Source organism: Eriocheir sinensis, chromosome 38 (assembly GCF_024679095.1).
Source record: "Eriocheir sinensis breed Jianghai 21 chromosome 38, ASM2467909v1, whole genome shotgun sequence".
In the NCBI taxonomy this organism is placed as follows: domain Eukaryota; kingdom Metazoa; phylum Arthropoda; class Malacostraca; order Decapoda; family Varunidae; genus Eriocheir; species Eriocheir sinensis.
In genome coordinates, this window is record NC_066546.1 from 1,184,033 (window position 1) to 1,192,921 (window position 8,889).

General features: G+C 40.2%; 1 protein-coding gene across 4 annotated transcripts in view; it reads right to left on the bottom strand.

The window, feature by feature from the left end:
* LOC127008518 (uncharacterized) overlaps positions 1 to 7,498 on the bottom strand; it is a 117,144-nt gene extending 109,646 nt beyond the window's left edge. For 2 of the 4 annotated variants that reach the window (XM_050880636.1, XM_050880632.1), the window contains exon 1: positions 7,315 to 7,498. The gene's annotated coding sequence lies outside the window, so the exon portion shown is untranslated. Of the gene's footprint in view, positions 1 to 648; positions 731 to 7,314 lie in introns of those variants that run through there. The other 2 variants (XM_050880633.1, XM_050880634.1) reach the window with 2 other exon arrangements.
* Positions 7,499 to 8,889: the final 1,391 nt, after the last annotated feature.

The window sequence follows — 8,889 nt, forward strand, 5'->3', positions numbered from 1 at the left end:
TAATGTGCTGGACCAAACTCTGGACCACTTAAAAAGAAAGGGGTTACTAGAAAAGTATCAAGCTGTATTTGACCAACAGCTGGCTGACGGCATAATAGAAGAAATTGAAGTAAAACCTTCTCAGTATAATCAAAAGATTTGGATACCTCATAGACCTGTCATCAAAATGGAAGAACAAGTAACAACTAAAATAAGACCTGTGTTCAATTGGTCTTTAAAAAACAAGAAGGAATTACCTTCTCTTAATAAGGCTGCCTACCCAGGTGTAGATTTAATGAATAACATTCTTCAGTTACTTTTTTATTTTCGCACCAATAAATCAGTCATGCTCAGTGATGTAAAACAAGCCTTTTTGATGATTAAATTAAAAAATGAAGTAGACCAAAATAGGTTTTGTTTCTTCTGGAAAAGAGGCAACAAATTGGTCACCTACAGGTTCAAGACCATAGTGTTTGAGTTCACCTCTTCCCCATTCATCTTGCACTATGTGATGAAACATCATGCAAGTTCATTTCCTGATGACAAATTAAGCAAAATATTGGCAAATAATTTTTATGTAGATAATCTATTGGTAACAGGAAATGAAATAAAAGAAATGAAGGAATTATATCATCTGGCATATGAAAGAATGAAGGCAGGCAGATTTACCTTAAGATCTTGGAATTCCAATTCAATTGTATTGAGAGAACAGATGGAAAGTGATGGAAGATTAGTAGAACACTCCTGCGAAGAAGAAAAGGTGCCATGGTACAGATATAATGTTCAGCAGGATTCCCTGAATTTGGCTCTACCTGTAACCATAAGAGGAGAATTATTAATGAGAAAAATATGGAAACTAGAAGGAGGCTGGGTCGAACCCCTTCCTGAAGAGGTCTGTACTGAGATGAAAAAATTAAGTAGAGACTTGGAGATGCTGTCAGAAGTGTCATTTCCTAAGCAAGCTCTAAACGAGCTAAACACATATGGGCTACATATTTTTTGTGACAGTTCCGCTGAAGCGTATGGCTTTGTTGCCTACGCTCTAGATGGAGAGGGTAGAAGTACATACCTACACTCTAAGTCTAAGGTAGCTCCATTAAATAAGAGAAATGAACGCAGCATCCCCACTCTAGAGCTTATGGGTGTGATATTAGCTTTCAACACATCCAAATTCAATTTATAAATATCTGTGTGGATGCTCAGGTGGTGCTAAATTGGCTTCTAACTAAGGATACTAAAGTAAAATCCAAATTCTTGAAAAAAAGAGTGTTAGAAGCTGATGGCCTGAAGACTGAAATAAGTAAGAAATTCAAGTTACCTGTAGCATATCACTATGTACACACTGAAGAGAACCCAGCAGATATGCTAACCAAAGGGTTATCTTATAGTAAATATCTAGATAAAATGAAGTTCTGGCTGGAGGGACCACAGTGGCTTACTAATGATTACCAACTGTGGCCTCAATACCCTTTGTTGAGCATAGCGCCTTCTCAAAAAGGCAAAATATGCACTGCTTGTACCTCTCAAGTTCCTAAAGTAAATACAGGAGTAATAAATATAAATAAATACTCTTCCTTTGAGGGCTTGTTGAGGTGCACAGCTTACTTATATAAATTTCTAAATAAAATAAAGGATTGTGATCCTAAAAAGAAAGCCTTAGAGTATTGGGTAAAGGTGGCTCAAACAGAGTGTTTCCAGAATGAACTGAATTTCTTGAACAATCCAAATAATGCAAATGAGAAAAATATTCCTCCTCTGGTATCTAACCTCAACTTATTTCTAGATGAAAGAGGCATTATAAGGTCCAAAGGCAGGATAAGTAAGTGTCAATACTTCAAGTATGACATACATCACCCTGTGTTACTCCCTAAGGAGCACAGGTTAACTACATTGATAATAAATGACTGTCATAACAAAATGCAACATTTAGGCATTGGAACTACCTTGAATTATTTAAAGGAACAAGGGTACTGGATCCCTAAGGGTAGGATGGCAGTCAAGAGCACACTAAGCTCTTGTAATGTATGTAAAAAGTATAATGCCTTGGCATTTAAGTACCTAAAATTCACAGATATGCCTAAGCATCACATGAACCTAATTAAACCTTTTCAACATGTCGGGGTAGATTATACTGGCCATTTCTGGGTCAAAGATGAACTTAGTGATCAGTCAGTCAAGGTTTATGTTTTGGTATTCACTTGTCTTGATATAAGAGCTGTTCACTTTGAATTACTACCTGACATGACAACAAAGAATTTTCTGTTAGCCTTTCATAGATTTTGTAACCAATATTCTATTCCCCATTACCTGTACAGTGATAATGCCAAAGCCTTCTTAAAAGGTGGCAACATTTTTGAAAACTCCCTACAGTCCAAAGAAGTTCAAGAAGAACTGGAGAGAATTAACATCAAGCATGTGAGAATTCCCTTATATTCAGCATGGGTAGGCTCTGCTTGGGAAAGGTTAAAAAGGGTGCTCAAGAATTGTTTGTATAAAGTAGTCGGAAGGGCCAAGTTGACATACTTTGAGACGTTAACATTCTTGTCAAGCATTCAGTTGGCCATAAATTCTAGACCCTTGACCTACCAATCCAGTTCAGAAAGCTTGGAGTTTATAACACCTAACTCCTTCTTGAAACTTCATGGGGACCCATCTCTCGTATTGAGAGGGGATGAGGAAGTGTGGGTCGATGACCAGAGCCCTCTTTAGAAAAGACTCTTGAAGTGCAAGAAGTATTAGAAAGCTTTAAAAAATTGTGGTATGAGTTATCTACTCAGCTTAAGAGAACATAGCAGAAACCTATATCAGTCAACTTGGGAAAACAAAATTAAAATAGGAGATATCGTTCTGATTAAAGCTTTAAATAAACCCAGACCCTTCTGGTTAATGGGCAGTCTTGCAAATTATAAAGGGATTGGACAATAAAGTAAGACAGTCAAGGTCAAACAAGGTAATGGAGCAGTAGAATTTCATTCAATATGTAACCTTTCTCCACTGGAGCTCACTATAACTCATCCGGGTAGAGAATTGGTAAATGACAAAGGGGCCTCCCACAATAATGCCGACCCCACCCAGAGTGGCGGTGATCATGCCGGGGTGCCTCGGCCCAAAAGGAAGGCTACAGAGCGGTTTAACAAAATGCTTTGGGATAATTTAGATAACTTGTAAATATATTGGTTGTTTCAGTACTTCACCTACCAAAGCTGAAGACTTTAGGATTAATTTTGGGTAGTAGTTAGAATAGTAAGGTAAAATATGCAACACCTTCCCAGGTGAGGATTGATTAAAAATATGCTACACCTTCCCAGGTGAGGATTTATTAAAAATATGCTACACCTTCCCAGGTGAGGATTGATTAAAAATATGCAACACCTTCCCAGGTGAGGATCGATTAAAAATATGCTACACCTTCCCAGGTGAGGATTTATTAAAAATATGCTACACCTTCCCAGGTGAGGATTTATTAAAAATATGCTACACCTTCCCAGGTGAGGATTGATTAAAAATATGCAACACCTTCCCAGGTGAGGATCGATTAAAAATATGCTACACCTTCCCAGGTGAGGATTGATTAAAAATATGCTACACCTTCCCAGGTGAGGATTGATTAAAAATATGCTACACCTTCCTACAAGGTGAGGATGATTAGTAAAAAATGCTACACCTTCCTACAAGGTGAGGATAGGGTAAGGGCAAGTCTATTTGGATGAGATGTGCAACGATGTCAACCCCCCTTAGTTGCATTTCACTCTTTTTCTTTTACTAAGATTAGTCCCCATTTCTTATCTTTAAATAAATAAATAAATAAATAATTGAGTAAATAATTACTCTAACAGTTAATTGAGATTTGGGGAATCGCAATCTCCTCTGGGGAATGTGTTAGGAATTAGGTCAGTTAACTAGGGGATTTGACAAATTAACTATTTCCCTTATGGAACTAATCTCAGGCCAGGAGTTCAAGCCAATTATGAGTATCGTCTGAGCTCAAATAAGCCTTGGATGGTACTTAAATAATTCGCTCATCGGCTCCCAGACCGACACAGAATCGCCTTATTCACTGCCTGAAGACTAACCACATTCACCATGAAAGAAATAACAAAAGTTCAGTGTTTCCTTTCATGAAATAATAAATAATTGCCCTTGCGGAATTATAATTAAAGAGCAAGGATAATTTAACCAATGGAAACAGAGACGATCAGAAGCCACGCCATCTGGCGAGGGAAATTCAAAATACCTCTTCAGACCCACGTGGTTGGTTTTCGTCGACTCCTTCATCAACTGTCAAGCAGTCAACACCTCAGCGCTTGCAACTCCTTCATTAACTCGCGGCAGTGCTTTTTTATTCTCTCTCGAGGAAGACTACACCCTCCGGGACGAGCCTTCAAGGGACAACCTCTTTTGAAAAAACACCTTAAGATAGGTGCCCCCAGCAGTCCTTTAATACAAATAAATGTTACTAACGGGCCTGTTAGGATTATCGTTGTAACTCTGGGAGGTACTTGTGGGGAAGCCTGCATCCACTGTAGGGTGGTAAGTGATGACCTTTCGAATTTTGTCCTGGTAGGAGTTTAGCCTTTTTGCGAGTAACACAAAAACGTTGGGTACGGTAAATTCACTGAATCCCAACACACCATGTCCCAATATCTTTACTCATCCTAACCCTTATCCTAATCCTGTCCTGGCTACTTGAATCCCCCGCATATCATGCCACCCGAGAGTGGCCCTCTGCTGGTCCCCTAGAAATGAAATGATCCAAACCATACCCGTGATGGCCCGACAGCGCCACAACACACCACATCGACTAGCAGCCACACCACACACATTACACTACCACGCCCCACATCACAATCCAGCCATACCCGTACCATACATGTGTGTGTGTCGATGAAATATGTTGTATATCCCCGGTGCATAAATTGGTAACCTTTGAAATTTCATACGTGAGGGAAGCAGTGCAGAGAAAAAATATTCCGTTCAGATTGCGAAAAAAATTTCAACCAGAAATATTGATTAACTCTGTAATACAGGAAATTACTATTAAATGTCGTGAAATCTGTGAACATGGCTCGGTGTTACGTGGAAATTGTGCTACCTGCCTGGTTAAGCTATATAATGGTTTAGCTAGAGATGAGTAAAACAGCCTCTGTCCTCTGATTGAAAAGGAGAGTGTTGAGAGATCATGCACCTTGGTTTAATGCGGAAATACTGTGGGCAAAAAGAGAGAAGAAGAAAAAAGAAAGACTGTGGCGTAGGCAAAAAACAGATGAGGCAAGAAGAGCATAGCAGGAGGCAAGAAACAAAGAAAATCAGCTTGTGATAAAATGGAAAAGAGAATACTATCGGAATAAGGTTGTGGAGGCAGGGCCTAACATCAATAAATTACATAAGGTGCTTGACAGTTTGACTGGAAACAGAAAGGTTAACAAGCTTCCGGATGGTTTCTCGGATGAAGTGCTGGCAAATAAGTTTTTTGACTTTTTTGACAAGAAAATTGAGAGAGTTATCATGAACTTTAGAGGCGACGGTTACCATGGATCCGCTGTGGAAACTCCAATCCCTGAAATAAAGTTAACAAGCTTTCAACAAGTGGATGTGGCTGTGGTGAAAACTATCATACACAAGGTGAAACTGACGTACTATGATAACGATCCCTTGCCGATAAGTGACATCATTAAGAGTGAAAACTTTAGTGATTTCTTAAATATTATGACTGTGATGGTTAACACTAGTATCAAAAACAATACTTTACCTGAGAGTGAGAAAGCAGCGATCGTGAAACCTATCGTTAAAGGTAAACTGGACCCACAGTGTTTAAGTTCCTTTAGACCAGTATCTAACTTGACATTTCTATCTAAGATACTTGAAAATGTGATCTTAAATCAGCTAATGGAGCATTTGCTAGTGGTGCAGGCTTTACCGGATAATCAATCTGCCTACAAGAGGCTTTACTCAACTGAAACTACTCTCTGTTCGGTGATAAACAATTTGCTTGTACTCATGGATGAAGGAAGGTGTGGTGTTCTGATTTTGTTAGACTTGAGTGCTGCGTTTGACATGGTGGAGCACAGTTTATTGCTACAGGATTGTAAGAATATTGGTATTGAGGGTTGCGTGCTGGATTATCTGAGGAGTTACCTTGAGAACAGAACTTACTGTGTGCAAATAGGTAAATCGTTCTCTACTCATAAACTTTTGCAAAGAGGAGTCCCCCAGGGAAGCGTACTGGGTCCAATTTTATTCTGTGTTTATACTATCGGTCTTTCAAATTTGCTAAGAAGGCATGAAGTTGACTTTAAACTGTATGCTGATGATACACAGTTCTATTTGTCGCTGAGTGATGTGGAAAACACTGAAGATATGCTGAGCAGAATTATGGATGATGTTGGGAAATGGATGAATTCTAAGCAACTGAAGCTGAATGAGGATGAAACTGAATGCTTGATTGTGGGGAAGAACAAGGATCTCAGGAGGCTAGATATTTCCACTCTTCGGGTAAAAGATGACACTATGACTGTAAAAAAGTCAGTCAAAGATTTAGGTGTGATACTTGACTGCACTCTATCATTCAAAGAACAGATCAATCAGGTGGTGAGAACGGCAGGCTACCATCTGAGAAATATTGCATTTGTCAAGAAATACCTGGATGATAAGACTATGAAGATGCTTATATATAATCATGTAACTAGTAAGCTGGATTATTGTAACTCACTTTATTATGGCCTTCCTAAATATCTGCTGAAAAAAATACAACTTGTTATGAACAGAGCTGCAAGGCTAATAAAGGGTCTGCCCCCCTGTGAGAGAATAACACCTGCACTTATAGACTTGCATTGGCTACCCATTAAGGCAGTACAGAACGGTATAGACTCTAAGAGCCCAGGGTCAACATGGAACTGGGTTTCAGAGCATTTGAGAAGAGTGCCCCGCGGCTCTAGTATGAGTTACCCGGGGATGTTAAGAACTGTGACAGTCTGGCAATCTTCAAGAAAGCGCTGGAGACTCACTTAGTCACTAAATCCTATGACTTAAATATGATGATTGAGGACAACTTTAGGTGCTAATATTAGTTATAATGTTAGCGGCCCTGTGGAGCGCTGCTACGGCGGCGGACCGGGGCCTGAAACCTCATCAACGGTAAACATCACACCCAACCACACGTACTACAAAGTATACATCCCGCAGTCCCCACACAACATACACTGGGAACCATTTCAAAGGAAGACACACCAGTAAATTTACCTATAGGCTGCACATTTGCTCTAAAGGAGTAAGAAAACCTGTACCTAATCATGTACCTCCCCTAATGTATTTTTAACAAACCCAATTTATTCTTACCAAATGGTTAAGACATGTCAGGCTGGCTAAAGTTTCCTCTGCGGGTGTGTGCGGGCCAAGGTCTAGACTCCTTGGTGCGGGCTAAGTGTTGAGCAAGGAGACAATAGAACGTATATAGTCTCTTTGGTGTTGAGCGAGGCGGGTGTTAGGTCTGTACGTACACTACGCGCATTCGTGCAGCAGCTTCTTCTTCTTCTTCTGACCTATCTCGATCGCTTCTACGGGAAGCTCACCTAAACATACTTACTCAAACATAGATACTAGAGGGGGAATAAGAAGATATCTTAATTTCTTGTGGTATCCCCCCCCCTCTGGTATAGTGATTGCCTGCGCTTGGTTTCATCCTACGTGCCTATCATACCTTGTCTTGAACGTAGAAATCGTAGGGGCTGTTACTACATGCTCTGGGAGAGCATTAATTCCAAGGGTCAATGGTTCGGATGGCAAACCAGTTTCCCTTCGTGTTCGTTCTCCAGTGGTCAGGTCTCGCTAGTTTTAGGCTGTGTCCTCTGAGATTGTTGTTGCTGAGAGTAAAGAATTTTGTTTATGGAACATCATCTGGATCTGGATCTGGATGCATAATGCACAGGGCACCCGTATATATATAGGTGCATAACACGCATAGCGCTATTTGTGTTGGCTGTTGCAGGGGAGGAAAGTGAATCAAAAGTGTAATTGTTATATAGTGTTGGTGTGTTGTGGTGACAAGTGAGTGTGTGTTTGTTTTCTGAGAGTCGAAATTTATTAATTGTACCACAGTCTAAAATCTGATGACGGGGGAAGGGGGGGGGGGGAGATATTGCTCCCTCGTGCACGAGGGGGCACGGGCCTTTGCCTAGGGCGGCCCGTGGCAGGGAGCCGACAGACCGACTCTATCGGCGATCGAAATCTAGCCGACCAAGTCGGTCTGTCGACGAGGACTGGCGTGTCTCTGAATCTGATGAGGGAGGCTTATACACTTATATCATATCCCCTGTCAGCCTCCGGTCCTCTAAATTAAGTTGGCAGGTTTAGGGGCATCTCTCCTCGTATGGGAGGTATCAGCCTTGTCGCTCCTCGTTGTAGTACCTGCTCAAGGATAGGACGGACTAGTGCTAGGTAGAGGGAGCGCAGAATCATCTATTATATTTTAGTTTATTGTAATCAAAGGGTTACCCAAATCGAATCTTTTACCCATCCGTTATAGTGATAAATTAACTATCCCCAACGAAATACAAAAAAAAAAAAAAAAATCAATATCCCAGAACAAAGAATTCATAACCTATATATAGGTATTTAAATCGACAGCATCCAGCAATCCTAAAAACATGCCTATATATTGTTATGCCGGACGTGATACTTGGGTTCCGTGTCGCCGTCAGGAGACTCCGTGGGAGGGAGATATGTAAACACTTTGCACAGCTTCTGTAGTTTAATATTCTTCCTTAGTAGTACACTTCACTCGGACTCTTCACTTACCACTAGCTTACCTACTATGACTGGGACTGGCCCTCTCTCGCCCTCTTCTCATATATATATATATATATATATATATATATATATATATATATATATATATATATATATATATATATA